The sequence below is a fragment of the Pseudophryne corroboree genome, chromosome 1 (genome assembly GCF_028390025.1).
Source record: "Pseudophryne corroboree isolate aPseCor3 chromosome 1, aPseCor3.hap2, whole genome shotgun sequence".
NCBI lineage: Eukaryota > Metazoa > Chordata > Amphibia > Anura > Myobatrachidae > Pseudophryne > Pseudophryne corroboree.
The window spans coordinates 836,715,634-836,733,708 of record NC_086444.1 but is presented as its reverse complement, the minus strand read 5'-3'; the positions used below and the strand labels follow the sequence as shown (position 1 = coordinate 836,733,708).

At 44.8% G+C, this 18,075-nt stretch overlaps 1 protein-coding gene across 5 annotated transcripts in view; it reads left to right on the top strand.

Moving 5' to 3' along the window:
• The window catches only part of ARHGAP24 (Rho GTPase activating protein 24), a 1,566,862-nt gene that overhangs the window by 914,328 nt on the left and 634,459 nt on the right, over positions 1-18,075 (top strand). Inside the window, exon 1 of one of the 5 annotated variants that reach the window (XM_063919890.1) lies at positions 14,098-14,377. The exons of the other annotated variants lie outside the window; for them this stretch is intronic. The gene's annotated coding sequence lies outside the window, so the exon portion shown is untranslated. Of the gene's footprint in view, positions 1-14,097; positions 14,378-18,075 lie in introns of those variants that run through there. 5 annotated transcript variants of the gene reach the window in all.

The window sequence follows — 18,075 nt, the reverse complement described above, 5'->3', positions numbered from 1 at the left end:
TCGGGATTCCGATGCTGGTCTTGAGACCAGTGGCGGGATTCCCGTGTCAGTATTCCTACTGCCAGTATCCCGAACGCCGGTATGCTGACCAGATCACCTTCATTTTCTACTACCTTCATTATTAATAGTATTTACTGTACTATATTATTTCTTCATTTTATTATTTCCATAAAACTGGAAGATGTTGCAGCAATCACATATTAGTATGCTGAAACACACATCAGCCATGTAAAATCAATGACATTTTAAATTGACATCAGTAATGTCTTCTTTGGATTTGGTTTTGCAGTGGATAGGATTGATGAACACGATTAACCAGGTCTTATATATCTTGATTAAATGTGTTATTACTACAGTATAATAATAGTATTACGTTTTGTTTAACCCCTGCTTGTGAGGGGGATATTATATTTTATTTTCACCAATAAAATTATATTTAATAAGTTATGAGTAGAGTTATATTAATGAATCAAGGGCCTAATTCAGAACTGATCACAAAAGCAAAATCTTCTTCTAATGGCCAAACCATGTTGCACTACAGGGGTGGGGGCTATTTATATTTCAGTTTGAACACACCCCACTTAAATCTAACTCTCTCTGCACATGTTATATCTGCCCCACCTGCAGTGCACATGGGGGGTCATTCCGAGTTGATCGCTCGCTAGCTAGTTTTAGCAGCCGTGCAAATGCTATGCCGCCCACTGGGAGTGTATTTTAGCTTAGCAGAAGTGTGAACGTTTTTAACGCAGAGCGCCTGCAAAAAAAAATCGTGTCGTTTCAGAGTAGCTCAATACCTACTCAGCGCTTGCGATCACTTCAGTTCAGACTATTCAGTTCCGGATTTGACGTTACAAACCAGCCCAGCCACACCTGCGTTTTTCCTGGCACACCTGCGTTTTTCCGCACACTCCCTGAAAACGGTCAGTTGCCACCCGGAAACGCCCACTTCATGTCAATCACTCTGCGGCAAGCAGTGCGACTGAAATGCATCGCTAGACCCTGTGCAAAACTACAACGTTCGTTGTGCCCGTACGTCACGAGTGCGCATTGTGCCGCATATGCATGCGCAGAACTGCCATTTTTTAGCCTGATCACTGCGCTGCGAACAAATTCAGCTAGTGATCAACTCGGAATGACCCCCATGGTTTTGCCCATTAGAGGAAAATTTTGCTGCTGCAATCAGGTCTGAATTAGGCCCAAATACTGTGTTATTGCTATATGACTTAACATAAATAATGCACATGCAATGTTTTTGTGAAAGTGTTTTGCAAACACCAACTTCGGGCAATAAACAAACTGTATTTTTCAGGAATGTGCATTAAATCAGAATATTTATTTATTTATTTTGTGTGTATAACTGTGAATTTTAAAAGCATCTTTTGCACTAATTACCCAATTCTGTTCATTTAAAAAAAAGTGTAGCTTATCTGCAGGTTAGGGACAATGGAATGTTTTCTGATTTATAAAAAGGCAGAAAACACTCAGTGAGACAGCTGTAAATGTAGCCTCATTGAGAGCAAAAGGTTCTTCCTGGCCTTTTAAATGCAATTTACTATTTATCAGATCATTTACACGTGCAATTTCTAGTAAGAACATCATCCAGTATGTTTTTTTAACACATTTAGGGGGGAAGTAAATTGCCCACGTAAAGTTAATGGGGGGGATGATAAGGGAAGTTCACGGATTTGCATGTTAACAGGTTATGGGAACCCGCTAACCTACTGGCTATTGGGATTTTTTTTCGCGTCTGTTCAGTAGAGATTGGGAATACGGTAATTTTAAAATGATGAATCTTACTAACTAGACTTTAACTTGGAACATTAAACAACTTTGTTGATGTCCATAATCTAACGGCATCCACATACACAGTCGAGTCACATTATTATGATAACCATCTACATTTTATGTCGGCAGCACGTAACCCATGAAGTACGTCATGTGTGGTGTGCTGGCTTGGTGGGTATATAAGGTGTGCAATAGGCCCTTCTTCACACATATCACTCGTTGCTGTCATAGGTAAAAGGAGGGATTTATCTGAGTTGCAAAAAGGAATGATTATGGCTTTAAGGCCAAGGGTGACAGTATTTCTGAAACAGTGCTGTTTGTGAACTGTTCGCGTGCTGCTGTGGTGAAGGTGTATCGTGACTGGACAAATGGCACCATTGCGAATAACCGTCGTGGAAACTACGGAGCACCACGTGCCATTGTTGTGAGAGGTGAACGTCGGATGTACTATCTTTATATTCTGCAGTGATTGGAGGGTTAGGTTTAAGTTGTAGGACTGGATGGTTAGGTTGTGGGATGGTAGAGTTAATGTTAAGCACTGGGTGGAGGGTTAGGGTTAGGCTGTGGGAGGGTTAGTATTAGGGATATGGGCTAGCATTACTTACTGCTAGAACCTCTGGATGACACCCGGAAGTCACAATCACCTGACTGCTAGACCCAGAAGACACCACCAAAGCTGCCTGGAGATCCACTACCAAGTAAGTAACCACTACATCGGGACACATTGTTTTGTCGTCAGGCTAATCATGTTGACATTTTGCCAGTGTCGGCATGCTGAATGTTGATATGCTAAGAATTATGACCATGCCAACTCTCTCATGTCAACACTATGAGTGAAAATTATGAATGCTGACAAAATGTACCCCTCTTTAATAATGGGGGTCATGCCAAGTTGATCGTAGCTGTGCTAAATTTAGCACAGCTACGATCAGGCACTCAGACATGCGGGGGGACGGCCAGCACAGGGCTAGTCCGACCCGCATGTCAGTGCCGGCCCCCCCACAGAAATACAAAAGCATCACTTTTGCATTTGAGGAGTAACTCCCGGTCAGCGCAGCTCCTGCAGCTGGCCGGGAGAACCTCTTCGCTGCCCGGGTCGCAGTGGCTGCGTTGGCCGGACCACGCCCCCTTAACGGCGGCTTAACGGCGCCGTCCAGCCCCCTCCTGCCCAGCGACCGCCTCTACCTGATTGACAGGCAGAGGCGATCGCTAGGCAACAACGCCCTTCAGCCGTCTGGCATGCGCCAGCGCACTTCGGCAACGACGCATGCGCATTTCCAACCTGATTGCTGCGCTGCGATAAACTGCAGCGAGTGATCGGGTCGGAATGACCCCCAATGTACATCACCATTAAAACTGTCCTGTTTTGAGATGATCCATAGCTAGTACTAGCACTTACAATACTCCCGAGTTATCTTTTGTTGGGTAGCAGGTAGGGGGTTTTAAATACTAAAAATTGAGCGGGTAAAGAACTGACATTGCAGTTCTACAAATGCAAATGAGGAACTTACAAGGTGTAACTGGAAATCAATGGGAAAAATTTACTTTTTTTTACCTTGCATTCTGATGACCTTGATCTGTCTCCTTTCATGTTCCTGACTGATGTCACAGGATTGATGGATGAATAAAAGAGGTATCAAATTTAAATACATAATAATGTTTAAAATCTTTGTTACATTTATATTGCAAAACAAAGAATTATAAGTCACATAGAAAAAAAGCTGAACATACTGTATTTGTTCAAAAGATAGTGAGGACTCTGTAAGACTGAAAACTGTGAGCTATGAAAACTGAAGCAGTGACAGATGGGAACTTTGAAACCTTGCCAAGCAACTTTACCCTTATCGCTGCTACTCAACCCATCATGAATGACACAAAATGGAACAGCTGACTGAAACTTCCACAGCACAAAGTGATGCATGGCTGCTGAGCAGAAAATGGAATCACTTTTCTTTGTACTTTAAGACACCTGAAATATATATCTAATACTTTGGAAGAATAATGTGCTTAAGAGACTTAAATTTCACACTGGGCAGCAATATAATACATACACTATAACAAAGGATCAGAGAGTCCTGAAGAGAATAAAAATGAAAGACCAGGATAAAGAGTAGATAAGGAAGAGCAGAATGTGTAGGACATCAGCTGTCCTTGTTACAAATTCTCAAAAGATTGTAGATATGACCATCAAAAAGATTGTATGAAGAATCTATCCTTTCAGACCTGCCTGAGGCTTTCATCTGTAACAACCTTCACGTTAAACTATCACTACAACTTTTAGAGAATAATTATCAAAACAGAAAATGAGATTTTACTTACCGGTAAATCTATTTCTCGTAGTCCGTAGAGGATGCTGGGGACTCCGTAAGGACCATGGGGATAGATGGGCTCCGCAGGAGACATGGGCACTTTAAGAAAGAATTTAGTTCCTGGTGTGCACTGGCTCCTCCCTCTATGCCCCTCCTCCAGACCTCAGTTAGAGAAACTGTGCCCAGAGGAGATGGACAGTACAAGGAAAGTATTCTGTTAATCCAAGGGCAGGATTCATACCAGCCACACCAATCACACCGTATAACTTGTGATAACTACCCAGTTAACAGTATGAAAACAACATATCATCAGTGCAAGACCGATGCAACTATAACGTAACCCTTATTGAAGCAATAACTATATACAAGTATTGCAGAAGAAGTCCGCACTTGGGACGGGCGCCCAGCATCCTCTACGGACTACGAGAAATAGATTTACCAGTGAGTAAAATCTTATTTTCTCTAACGTCCTAGTGGATGCTGGGGGCTCCGTAAGGACCATGGGGATTATACCAAAGCTCCCAAACGGGCGGGAGAGTGCGGATGACTCTGCAGCACCGATTGAGCAAACATGAGGTCCTCCTCAGCCAGGGTATCAAACCTATAGAATTTTGCAAAAGTGTTTGAACCCGACCAAGTAGCAGCCCGACACAGCTGTAGTGCCGAGACCCCCCGGGCAGCCGCCCAAGAAGAGCCCACCTTCCTAGTGGAATGGGCCTTGACCGATTTTGGTAATGGCAATCCAGCCGTAGAATGCGCTTGCTGAATCGTGTTACAAATCCAGCGAGCAATAGTTTGCTTTGAAGCAGGCAGGGCCGGAGCTTCCACTAGGCAGCTTTAGGCAGCTGCCTAGGGGCGCCGGGACCTGAGGGGGCGGCCTGCTACAGCTGCCTGAAAAAGGTTGCATGGTCCTACCTTTCCCAGCCGCTGCAATCCCCCAGAACTCGTATGTTACAGTAGCCGTGACTGTTAAGCTCCCGTATTGCAGCCTTCAGCACCACCTCCACCCAGCACAGGCAGTATCTTTGACAGCTCCTGGAGTCCTGGCTGGGGGTGACATGCAGCACTGCTCTTCTTTCCAGGCTCTTTCACAGACTACTCTGTCCCAACTCTGCAGGTAAGGTGGCTGCACAGTGCATTTTCTGCATTGATAAGGAAAAAGGGTGACAGCAGCAGTGTGGTGAGCGGGGGGGGGGGAGGGATATGAGGAGCAGGTATGCACACAGTCTGGGGGGATGAGCACGCAGCACCATGCACACAGATGGTGGGGGGGGGGGGATAGAACAGCAGACAGTTAACAGAGTAGAGGGGAGGGGGTGAGAGCAGCATGCCTTTCATCTGAGGGGTGGGTACGGGGAAGGGGCAGTAGGCAGAAGTTTTGCCTGGGGTGCCGAGAAACCTTGCACCGGCCCTGGAAGCAGGGGCACCAATCTTGTTGGATGCATACAGGACAAACAGCGCTTCAGTTTTCCTGACTCTAGTTGTTCTGGCCACGTAAATTTTCAAAGCCCTGACCACATCAAGTAACTCGGAATCCTCCAAGTCACGTGTAGCCACAGGCACCACAATAGGTTGGTTCATATGAAAAGATGATACCACTTTCGGCAGAAATTGCGAACGGGTCCGCAATTCTGCTGTATCCATATGGAAAACCAGATAGGGGCTTTTATGTGACAAAGCCGCTAATTCTGACACACGTCTAGCTGAAGCCAAGGCTAATAACATGACCACCTTCCAAGTGAGATATTTTAACTCCGCCGTTTTAAGTGGTTCAAACCAGTGTGACTTTAGGAAACTTAACACCACGTTAAGATCCCAAGGTGCCACCGGAGGCACAAAAGGAGGCTGAATACGCAGCACTCCTTTTACAAACGTCTGAACTTCTGGTAGAGAAGCCAACTCTTTTTGAAAGAAAATGGATAGGGCCGAAATCTGAACCTTAATGGAGCCTAAGTTTTAGGCCCAAATTCACTCCAGTTTGTAGGAAGTGAAGGAAACGGCCCAGATGGAATTCTTCCGTAGGAGCATTCCTGGCCTCACACCAAGAAACATATTTTCGCCATATACGGTGATAATGTTAAGATGTCACGTCCTTCCTAGCCTTTATCAGCGTAGGAATGACCTCATCCGGAATGCCTTTTTCCGCTAGAATCCAGCGGTCAACCGCCATGCCATCAAACGCAGCCGCGGTAAGTCTTGGAACAGACATGGGCCCTGTTGCAACAGGTCCTGCCTTAGAGGAAGAGGCCACGGATTTTCTGTAAGCATTTCCTGCAGATCCGGATACCAGAGCCTTCGTGGCCAATCTGGAACAATGAGGATTGTTCTCACTCCTCCTTTTTCTTATTATTCTCAACCCTTGGGAATGAGAGGAAGAGGAGGAAATACATAGACAGACTGACTGGAACACCCACGGTGTCACTAGGGCGTCTACCGCTACTGCCTGAGGGTCTCTTGACCAAGCGCAATAACTCTGCAGCTTTTTGTTGAGGCGGGACGCCATCCTGTCTATCTGTGGCAGTCCCCACCGAACTGCAATCTGTGCGAAGACTTCCTGATGAAGTCTCCACTCTCCAGGACGTATGTCTGGTGAGGAAGTCTGCTTCCCAGTTGTTCACTTCCGGAATGAACACTGTTGACAGTGCTCTTACATGATTCTCCGCCCAGCGAAGAATTCTGGTGGCTTTCGCCATCGCCACTCTGCTCCTTGTGCCGCCTTGGCGGTTTACATGAGCTACTGCGGTGACGTTGTCTGACTGGATCAGAACCGGTTGGTCGCGAAGAAAGGTCTCCGCTTGACGTAGGGCGTTGTATATGGCCCTTAGTTCCAATATGTTGATGTGAAGACAAGTCTCTTGACTTGACCAAAGACCTTGGAAATTTCTTCCCTGTATGACTGCTCCCCAGCCTCGGAGGCTCGCGTTCGTGGTCACTAGGATCTAGTCCTGAATGCCGAATCTGCGGCCCTCTAGAAGGTGAGCACTCTGCAGCCACCACAGGAGAGATACCCTGGCCCTGGGGGATAGGGTGATCAACTGATGAATCTGTAGATGGGACCCGGACCACTTGTCCAGTAGGTCCCATTGGAAAGTCCTTGCATGGAACCTGCTGAAGGGAATGTTTTTCCCAGGACTCGAGTGCAGTGATGCACTGACACCTGTCTTGGTTTCAATAGGTCCCTGACTAGAGTCATGAGTTCCTGGGCCTTCTCTATCTGAAGGTAAACCCATTTCTGGTCTGTATCCAGAATCATACCCAAGAAGGGCAGACGAGTTATAGGAACCAACTGTGACCTCGGGAAATTGAGAATCCAGCCGTGTTGCTGTGACACCTTCAGCGAAAGTGACACGCTGTTCAACAACTGCTCTTTTCATCTCGCCCTTATTAGGAGATCGTCCAAGTATGGGACAACTGTGACTCCTTGCTTGCGTAGGAGCACCATTATTTCCGCCAATTACCCTGAAATTGGTAATGACAATCCTGTACCGCAATTGTCAGGTACGCCTGATGGGGTGGATAAATGGGAACATGAAGGTATGCAGCCTTCATGTTTAGATACACCATCAAATCCCCCCCTTCCAGGCTGGCGATGATCGCTCTGGGCGATTCCACTTTAAATTTGAACCTTTTCCCGTATAGGTTCAGAGATTTTAATTTTAAAAATAGGTCTGACCGAACCGTACGGTTTCGGGACTACAGCCAAGGTTGAGTCATATCGCCTTCCTTGTTGCAGGAGGGGAACCTTGAGCACCACCTGTTGGAGATACAATGTGTGAATTGTATTTAATATTATCTCCCTTCCTGGGGGAGAAGCCGGTAGGTCCGATAAGGAAAAACCGGCGAGGAGGCACCTATCGAATTCCAGCTTGTAACCCTGAGAAACAATTTTTTATTGCCCCGGGAACCACCTGTGAGTGAACTCAGATGTGGCTGAAGAGTCAAAGACGTGCTCCCACTGGGGCGGACTCCCTTAGCGGAGCTCCAGCGTCATGCGTTGGATGTAGTAGAGGCCGGGGAGGACTTCTGTTCCTGGGAACTAGCTGTGCCCTGTACCCTTACCTCTGGTAAGAAAGGACGCTCCTCGTACTTTCTTGTTATTCTGCGACCGAAAGGACTGCATTTGATAATGTCGTGCTTTCTTAGGCTGTGAGGGAATATAAGGCAAAAGATCAGAATTACCAGCTATAGCTGTGGAGACCAGGTCCGAGAGCCCTTCTTCACACAATTCCTCAGCCTTGTAAGGTAAACCTTCCATATGCCTCTTTTAGTCGGCATCACCTGTCCATTGCATGTTCCACAGGACACTTCTAGCAGAAATCGACATAGCGTTGACTCTAGAACCCAGTAGACTAATGTCTCTTTGGGCATGTTTTAAATATATATAAGACAGCATCTTATATATATATATATATATATATATATATATGTGCAGAGGTCAGCGGCACTCGCGGCTCCCAATCATGGAATGAAAGAAGACACAGAGGTTGTGTAGTCAGTCAACGTTTCAATGTTATTCAAGTGAACATTTTCCTCAGGACATGAGGAAAATGTTCACTTGAATAACATTGAAACGTTGACTGACTACACAACGTCTGTGTCTTCTTTCATTCCCTGATTGGGAGCCGTGAGTGCCGCTGACCACTACACTTGTTTATGGATATCCATCATATGGATATCACTAGGAAGGCACCGGCTTTATTCATCTAACTATGCAAAATTGAATGGAGTGCTGCTGATCTCTACATTGTGTATATATATATATATATATATATATATTTATACATACATATACTAGGGTCAATACCATGGTATCCTTATCTAGGGTTTCAATCTCCGCTGATAAGGTATCTGTCCACGCTGCTACAGCGCTATAAACCCATGCCGACACAATCGCCGGTCTGAGTAGTGTACCAGAATGTGTGTAAATGGACTTCAAAGTACTTTTACTGCAAGCTATCTGCAGTATCCCTGAGGATAGCTGTTAAGTCAGCGCTACCTTTTGGGTAAACGTGACAAAGCTTTGTCCACCCTAGGGGAAGATTCCCATCGTATCCTGGCCCTAGTAGGGAAAGGATACTCCCTAAGAATTCTTTTTCGGGAAGCTGCAGCTTCTTGTCTGGAGATTCCCGCTCTTTTTCTTCATGAGAGGAGGGAAATTTACCTCAGCTTTCTTCCCCTTAAACATGAGTACCCTCGTGTCAGGGACAGATGAGTCATCAGTGATATGCAAAACATCTTTTATTACAATAATCATATATTGAATACTTTTCTGCCAGTTTTGGCTGTAACTTTGCATAATCGTAGTCGACACTGGAGTCAGACTCCGTGTCGATATCAGTGTTTATTATTTTGGATAGTGAGCATTGTGAGACTCTGAAGGTCTCTGCGACATAGGGACAGACCTGTGTAGATTCACTGTCTGTTCTCTAATCTTTTGTGCAATAAATTTACCTCAGCACTTTATTTCACATATCCAATCAGGTGTCGGCGTTGTCGAAGGAGACACCACTCACACACACATTTGCTCCATCTCCTCCTTAGGAGAGCCTTTTACCTCAGACATGTCGACACACACGTAAGATAATTCCCCCACAAGGCCCTTTGGAGAGACAGAGAGAGAGTATGCCAGCACACACCCCAGCGCTATATGACCCAGGAAAAAAACACAGCAATTTAATGTTTACCCAGTAGTGCTGTTATTATCTGCGCCGAATTATGTGCCCCCCCTCTTCTTTAAAACCCTCTCTTCTACCGTGGTATAAGCAGGGGAGAGTCCGGGGAGCTTCCTCTCAGCGGTGCTGTGGAGAAAAACATGGCGCTGGTGAGTGCTGAGGGAGAAGCCCCGTCCCCTCGACGGCGGGCTTCTGTCCTGCTAAAAGTGTAAAATTGGCGGGGGCTCATGCATATATACAGTGTCCAGCTGTATATATATGCTCCTTTTGCCAAATAAGAGGTTTATATTGCTGCCCAGGGCGCCCCCCCCCCCCCCTTCGCCCTGCACCCTTACAGTGACCGGAGTATTTGAGGTGTGTGGGAGCAATGGCGCACAGCTGCAGTGCTGTGCGTTACCTCAGTGAAGATCATGAAGTCTTCTGCCGCCTCTGAAGTCTTCTTTTCTTCACATACTCACCCGGCTTCTATCTTCCGGCTCTGCGAGGGGGACGGCGGCGCGGCTCCGGGACGGACGGCGAGGGTGAGATCCTGCGTATCAATCCCTCTGGAGCTAATGGTGTCCAGTAGCCTAAGAAGCAGGACCTAGCTTCAGAGAGTAGGGCTGCTTCTCTCCCCTCAGTCCCACGATGCAAGGAGTCTGTTGCCAGCAGAGCTCCCTGAAAATAAAAAACCTAACAAAATACTTTCTATCAGTAAACTCAGGAGAGCTCACTGAAAAGCACCCAGCTCGTCTGGGCACAGTATCAAACTGAGGTCTGGAGGAGGGGCATAGAGGGAGGAGCCAGTGCACACCAGGAACTAAATTCTTTCTTAAAGTGCCCATGTCTCCTGCGGAGCCCGTCTATCCCCATGGTCCTTACGGAGTCCTCAGCATCCTCTAGGACGTTAGAGAAAACATACATCAAACGCCTTAATGGGATGCCTTTAATTTGTCACCTGCCACCTGCAATGCCGCCAGCCGGAATCCTGGCAAAACAGGACTATACCCACTCGTGGGTGTCCACGACACCCATAGAGTGGGAATAGATCCTGTGGCGAGCGCAGCGAGGCACCAAGCCCACTGCGTGACGAGCGCAGCGAGATCACAAAGGGACTCTTTGTGCTCACCCCGCTGTCCGCATTCGGGCGGGCAGGATGCCGCTGTCGGGATATTGATAACCAGCATCCCGCCTGCCAGTAAATCATACTGAATCCGCGTTAACAGGTCATATTTGGTTAAACAGAAAGCTCTAAAACATAAACCTACAGGTAACTGTTTTCTAGGATTATCCCTTGTGCATCTATACCAGTAATGGCTAACATTGACACTCCAGCTGTTGTTGAACTACACATCCCAGCATGCCCTGCATCAGTTTTAGCATGGCCAAATAGAAAAACTGTAGCAGGGCATGCTGGGATGTGTAGTTCAACAACAGCTGGAGTGTCAAGGTTAGCCATCACTGATCTATACTGTACTTACATGGGGCCTAATTCCAAGTTGATCGCAGCAGGATATTTTTTAGCAGTTGGGCAAAACCATGTGCACTGCAGGGGAGGCAGATTTAACACGTGCAGAGAGAGTTAGATTTGGGTGGGGTATGTTCAATCTGCAATCTAATTTGCAGTGTAAAAATAAAGCAGCCAGTATTTACCCTGCACAGAAATAAAATAGCCCACCCAAATCTAACTCTCTCTGCACATGTTAAATCTGCCTCCCCTGCAGTTCACATGGTTTTGCCCAACTGCTAAAAAAATTTCCTGCTGCGATCAACTTGGAATTAGGCCCATTGTAACTATAGAGGTTTTGAGGGTACTGCAACTTCTCCTCAATGTCACTGAAGTGACAAGAAATCATTATGCTCTTATACCCAGTTGAAGCTTTATAGCATAACTGTCTGTAGAGATTCTCGGTTTGTTTAATTACACAGGAGCATGTATGCAGTCACCTATAGCAATCTATCGAGTATTTTCTTTTATTAATTATAGTGAACAGATTTATGCTAATTATTGGTTGCCAGCGGCGGCTGAAGCACTGACCATATAGTCAGTGGCGTAACTAGAAATTTTTCTCCCCCAAGACAAAACATTCTCTGGCGTCCCCCACCCATAATTGGCACTAAAAAAGTGATGAATATACGCGCGTCCATTTAGAATATTTTTATCTTTTTTGGAGTGTGTTTTTAATAAATTGTTTTATGTGGAAAAAGATACTCCTTGGCATCTCATGGATTTACATTGCATAGACTGAGAGATAATGCTTTTTACCATTGGGATTGATAACAGTAATATTGGAAAATTGAGAAGCAGCGCTGCATACTCCTTTTTGTCATAATTCTGTGAACTGAGGGCAGGGATGGTCCTACCAAAAAAAGTGTACAATTTTGCATATGGGCAAATATCCACATTTACTTATGAACAATTACAGCTGATTTACATTCAACTCTGCCTCAGGCCATTTCTTTGTATTGATCAGTTTATATTCCTCATCACATCTTCCTTTGCTAGTGGCATCCTCTGCCTTTAGTGCTCAGCCTTACTGAACCAGACTGTGTTCTCTCTTTTAGCCTGTTAATAACTACAGAAAGGCAGATCCACCTGATGTGTGGGGACAATGGGATATGAATATGAATGTGCTAATAAAGCAAGAGCAGGGAAACATGGGTACTATGAACTGTTTAGTGTTACATTTAAATAGGTATATTTTACTTTACAGATCATTTTACAGTTTGATATTGAATCTATTTTCATGCTATTCCTTTGTCTTCTCATAGAAAATATACTGCAGTATAATAAAAGTTTAATATGTGCTTCTCTTCACCAGAGAACAAGGGGGGCTATGGAAATGCACAGTTGGAATATGTTCAGATTGCTATAAATGTATTTATGTTATTTGTGAGGCTGTATTGTTCTATAAAGGTCATGATGCTGTTTGATAGCCTGATATAATTGAGATAATTTCCCATCACAAACTTAATGTTCTGGGTTATTATTCTGAAAAAAAACAGGTTGCAAAACTGACTCTCTCTAATATTAGTTACTGACTTGGGTCTTACACGGGCAATAAAAACCCAAACCTGATATTATTGGAATTCAATCCTCAGCTCCTGGCACTTTCATTGATTGATAACACCAGCCATTCACCAGGTACTAGATATCAGATATCCCCTGGAGTCTGCATTATAAAGTCACCAAAGATTTTGAGGTCTTCATTATAAATTCAACCAATATTTTGATGTTTGCATTGCAAAACCACCAGATATTTTGGGGTCTGCACTGTAAAGCCACAACAGATTTTAGTGCATGTTTAGTAAAGCCACCAGGGCTCTGTATTATTTCATTGTCATAGGGCTATGCAGTGTCTTTTATGCTGCAGTTAGTGAATGAATTAACAGCTCTCACTACCTGTGCCACTGTCAGCTGAAGCCCAAGGTCTGGGAGCATGATTTGTTCTGGGAATTCTGTGCTAAATTACATAAACTTGTAACAACATCGATTTTTGGGATACAAAACAAAAAGACTTGAAAAACTATGTTTTTTGTTTTAATCTATCACAAGTGTACACTTTCCCAAATGGCTGTATCACTGTGGCTACATCACTGAAAAGGCGTCAGAGCCCACAATCACAGTCTGTTACATTTGAAACTAAAGATGTATAACGGAAAGTTTCAATATAGTTTTACTGTAATACTTACTGACATCTTAATTCTTCCAGGTGGGAGGTGCTTGGAGATAGCACTACACATTGTGTCAGGACCAATCATTTCACTAGGGAAAATTACACACCACTTTGTGATTGGTTAGCATATCCATGGGGACCTAATATGCATTATAAACATGTCCTTTCAAGCAGTGAGTTTTAAGATGTTTTATGATGGCTTTCGATAATTCTAATACGCACTTCTGTATTGTCTTATAAATTTGCAGATTTCGTTAAAATTAGAACTGTGATGTATTTATTGTCTAGAGATTTTCACGGATGATTTTACCACAAGCTCACATCAGATTAAGCAATTGGAAAACTGGGGGAAAATACCTTTATTTTTAAGATCACACATGAAGTGTATATACATAATATCAGTGTAAAAGTAGTTATTGAGTTTATCCAGTTTGGCTAACAGGAACAGTCAGCAAAGTAAATGGCACACAGGAACATTAGATGACAGAGGTGGCCAAAGCATCGATCACGATCTAACGGTAGCTCACGGAGCTTCCACTGGTAGATCGTGACCAACTTCATAATTAGCAGTCCCAGTGATGCAATGGGTGGGTGCACAGCTGACATCATGATGTCACCCACGACCTGCGATGTGTGGAGCCTGTGTGCCTGTTCCGGAGTGATCCAGTCAGAGGCGGCGGGAAGCAGGAGCAGGCAGGCACAGCGTGACAGTGGGGTGCCGCAGAGTTATTTACAGCCAGCGGGAGCCACTGAAGCCAGACAGACAGCAGGGTGCCACTGAAGCCAGAAAGCCAGCGGGAGCCACTGAAGCCAGTCAGCAGGGAGCCACTGAAGTCGGCCTGCGGGGAGCCACAGAAGCCAGTCAGCCAGTGGGAGCCACTGAAGCCAGCCAGCCAGCGGGAGCCACTGAAGCTAGCCAGCCAGCGGGGAGCCACTGAAGAAAGCCAGCACAGAGGTCTGTTATGCACATGGGGTGGGGGGGAGATACGGTATGTTGCACAGCTTGGGCTGCTCTGCAATGGGAGTGGGAGAGGGTTATTCTGCACATGGGTGTAACTGCACAGAGGGTGATGTTGCACAGCGGGCTGTTCTGCACAGGGAGGGGGAGGGAGTTTTGTGCACAGGGGGTTGTTCTGCATAGAGGGGGTATTGCTAGGATTTAAATGTGCAAGTGACATGAAGTTTCAACACACTGATGCCAGTAGATCACCGGTAAGTAAGTGAACAAAAAGTAGATCCCAGGTCCCAAAAGTCTGGCCACCCCTGTTGTATGCTCACATGCTTCACTTGGTTCTAACACCAAGTTTATCCTACATATATCAGGCAGTCACCAAATTCCTGACAACTTGTGGGTTGTTATACTCCCAAGCTATGTGCAGGGAAAAATAGCATGAAAGCGTCAGGATCCATGGGGAGTGATGTACACAAGCACAAAACCACCTACTGTATGCTACAGCTACAGTAAGTGTAGAGAATGTTTTTATGGGATGTAGTCATGTGGCCGGTGGTCTCCCAACCCCGGGATCCCACTCGCTTAAATGCCCGGCAGTCGGCATGCTGACTGACAGGGACTATTCCCACTTAGTTGCGCTCGCCCCCCGCCAGCAATCTGAAGCTCGGGATCCCGGCGCCGGTCACACGAACCCAACCCATTGTTATTGTTCCTACTGCAGTCAGGAGAATGCAGCACTTTTCATGTATCTTCATCTTCATCATAGGACGCCAAAACCAATTTGTTTAGATTTCATACTCAAGTTAGAATCAATTTTACTATAATAAGTCACATATTTATATTATTAAATTACACATTTATATTATAATAGCTGCCATTTGAAAAAATATAAATATTTTTCCTATGTGATAATTTTCTATAAGAGTGCAGAAAATAGTATGCAGTACTGTATATTTATTTAGAGATGTATGGATCATGTAAATGTGTTTCTATTTGGAATGTCGGATTTTGCAACATGCTTTCAATTTAATAACTAACAAGGCAAAAATAAAGACAGCTGCTGACTAACTGAGCTGCCCTAATACCAGTATACATAATACAGAACATTTCCCGAGTCTGTGTGTGGGCGTTCTGATCACACAACATAAACGGGTGCTTTGCAGTCAAGGCAAGAAAGCAGTATTGTAGCTTAGGTGTTATAAGACATGATTTGGATGATTTAAGGGTTCTCCTGGACGTATTTAAATGTGCTGATATATCCTGATATATGATGAGCCTTTCCTATCATAGCCATGCACTAATGGTCAGTTACTTTGGCTTGCAATGCAAAACCTATAACTCTTATTTTCCTAAACTTATATATAAATACATAAAATCTAATAGGATTTTTTTTTCTGAATCATTTATATGTGAAGGTAGAAATTTCTTTCCAAGTAGTAATTTTCTTTTGAAGACATGCTTTTATGTGTTTACTTTTCTTTTATATTCAGTTTGCAGTATAAGGTTGATAGGATAAGCACCAAAGGAACATATTTATGACTTTTCATTAGACTCACCAATAATTTTATTCTCCTAGGAATACCATATTGATATAAACTTATAATGGCCATTTAAATTGCAAGGTGTTTTTTCCCTGACCAAAGTGTACTTACTCCACTACAGTTGATGCACATGCAAACTTTAGAAAAGTCCTAAAACCATTATCAGGTGGTAATAGGGTATAAAGAGAAGAGCTTCTGACATTGTATGGTAGTTTAGTATCTCAAAATAACTTCTGTTGGACAGGATCATTTCAGTTACATTGGTATAGCAAATATATGATCAGCACATACTGACTAAACTAGTGGTTCTCAAACTGGGTGGTCTTCTGTTTGCCGGCGGTCGGGCTCCCGGCGCTCAGTATACCGGCGCCGGGAGCCCGACAGCCGGAATACCGACAATTATTTTCCCTCGTGGGGGTCCACGACCCCCATAGAGGGAGAATAAAATAGTGTGGCGCGCATAGCGCGCCACCGTGCCCGTAGCGTGGCGAGCGCAGCGAGCCCGCAAGGGGCTCATTTGCGCTCGCCAAGCTGTCGGTAAGCCGGCGGTCGGGCTCCCGGCGCCGGGATGCTGGTCGCCGGGAGCCCGACCGCCGGCCAGCCGTAGTGAACCCCTCAAACTGTGTGCCGTGGCACCCTGGTGTGCCTCAGGACACTTGCAGGGGTGCCCTGGATTGATGGTCCAGGACCAATTTAAATTATTTATGGTCAATGTAATCGGTGAAAATAGTGCTGGTGGCTGTCAATCAAAAAATATGTGGACAAACTGACAATGCTAAATTCCTTTGTCATATAAACAACCCTTATGAAGCTAAGAACACTGTACGCTGTTTACTTAAGAAATACCGTAATGATACGCTATTTGCGTAACGATCGCTCAGCCGTAGGCGAGACGCTCAAGCGTCACGTTCGCTCACGGCCCAGTGATCACAGGACACGTTATTGGTTATGTCTAGGGGAAAGATTCGCTGTAACGCAGCATACGCTAGAGACCACGAGGAGGTCACCAGCGGTGCAGACGCTCACAACACTATACCTTTATGTTAAACCTTATACCGATGAAATACACTGAATACCTTAATGTGAGTACAGGGTGTAAGTGCAACCTTGTGGAACCTGACTATCTACAAAGCTGCATGAGCGTCACCGACGCTCAAATGAACACTTATCACTATAGGAAATACACAGATACTGGTTTAGGTTTCCAAGGCCTATTAACTGTATTATGTCTAATATACTTGTAAAAGGGGATAACAGTACATATGATACACTACAATATAACAGAGACTTCCTAACCACAGAACTAAACAATAAATACAAAAAGACAATACTACACTGACCTAAATGCAATACGATACAATACTATAATACTATAAGGTATTTAAGAGAAAAAGAGGAGAGAGGGAGATAGAGAGAGAGAGAGAGAGAGAGAGAGAGAGAGAGAGAGAGATTGGCTCGCAGAAAGACAATGATTATGGAGAGAACTTACGCACAAAGGGTATGATCGCCAGCGCCTCGATATCCAGCTCCCGATTATCAGCAGATAACCGTTGATGAGAGAGTGAGAGCTGGATGTGGTCGGCCTGCCTATTTATGCTCCACACACAATGCAATCTCCTGGTCCTACAATCCCATTGTCCATTGGCCGAAGGAATTCGGCCCTGCATCATAACAAAAGGTCATAGGGTGATTCATACAGGTGGGCTGTGACGATTTCCAACAGCTCAGGTGGGTGGGAAACTGGGTTTCCCGCCGCATACCTGAGTATGTGCAAATCATAGAAATGGACATAAACTTCTTATGTCCATAACTATTCGCACGAGCGATTAATACGCTCCAAACCAACACCGGAATATTGCTAATTAAATACTCTTCCGATGGGTACCAAACACTGCTGTATGATTCCTGTTAAACCCTTCGTACGATGCAAAGAGGGATTCCTCAGCTCTGGGACATTATACTTTAACCAAACTTACAGAAACTATCAAAGGGATCATGATCTATAAACTACATTAATTGTGAACATTTGTAACTAATGAGTCGCACGCTACGATCACATAAACTCTACCGTAAATGCGCATACTGCGCGTGCGAGTGCACGCTATTGCGGGTATGCGCTTCCACGGGAGAGCGTACGCATGCGCAGCACGGACCAGTGTG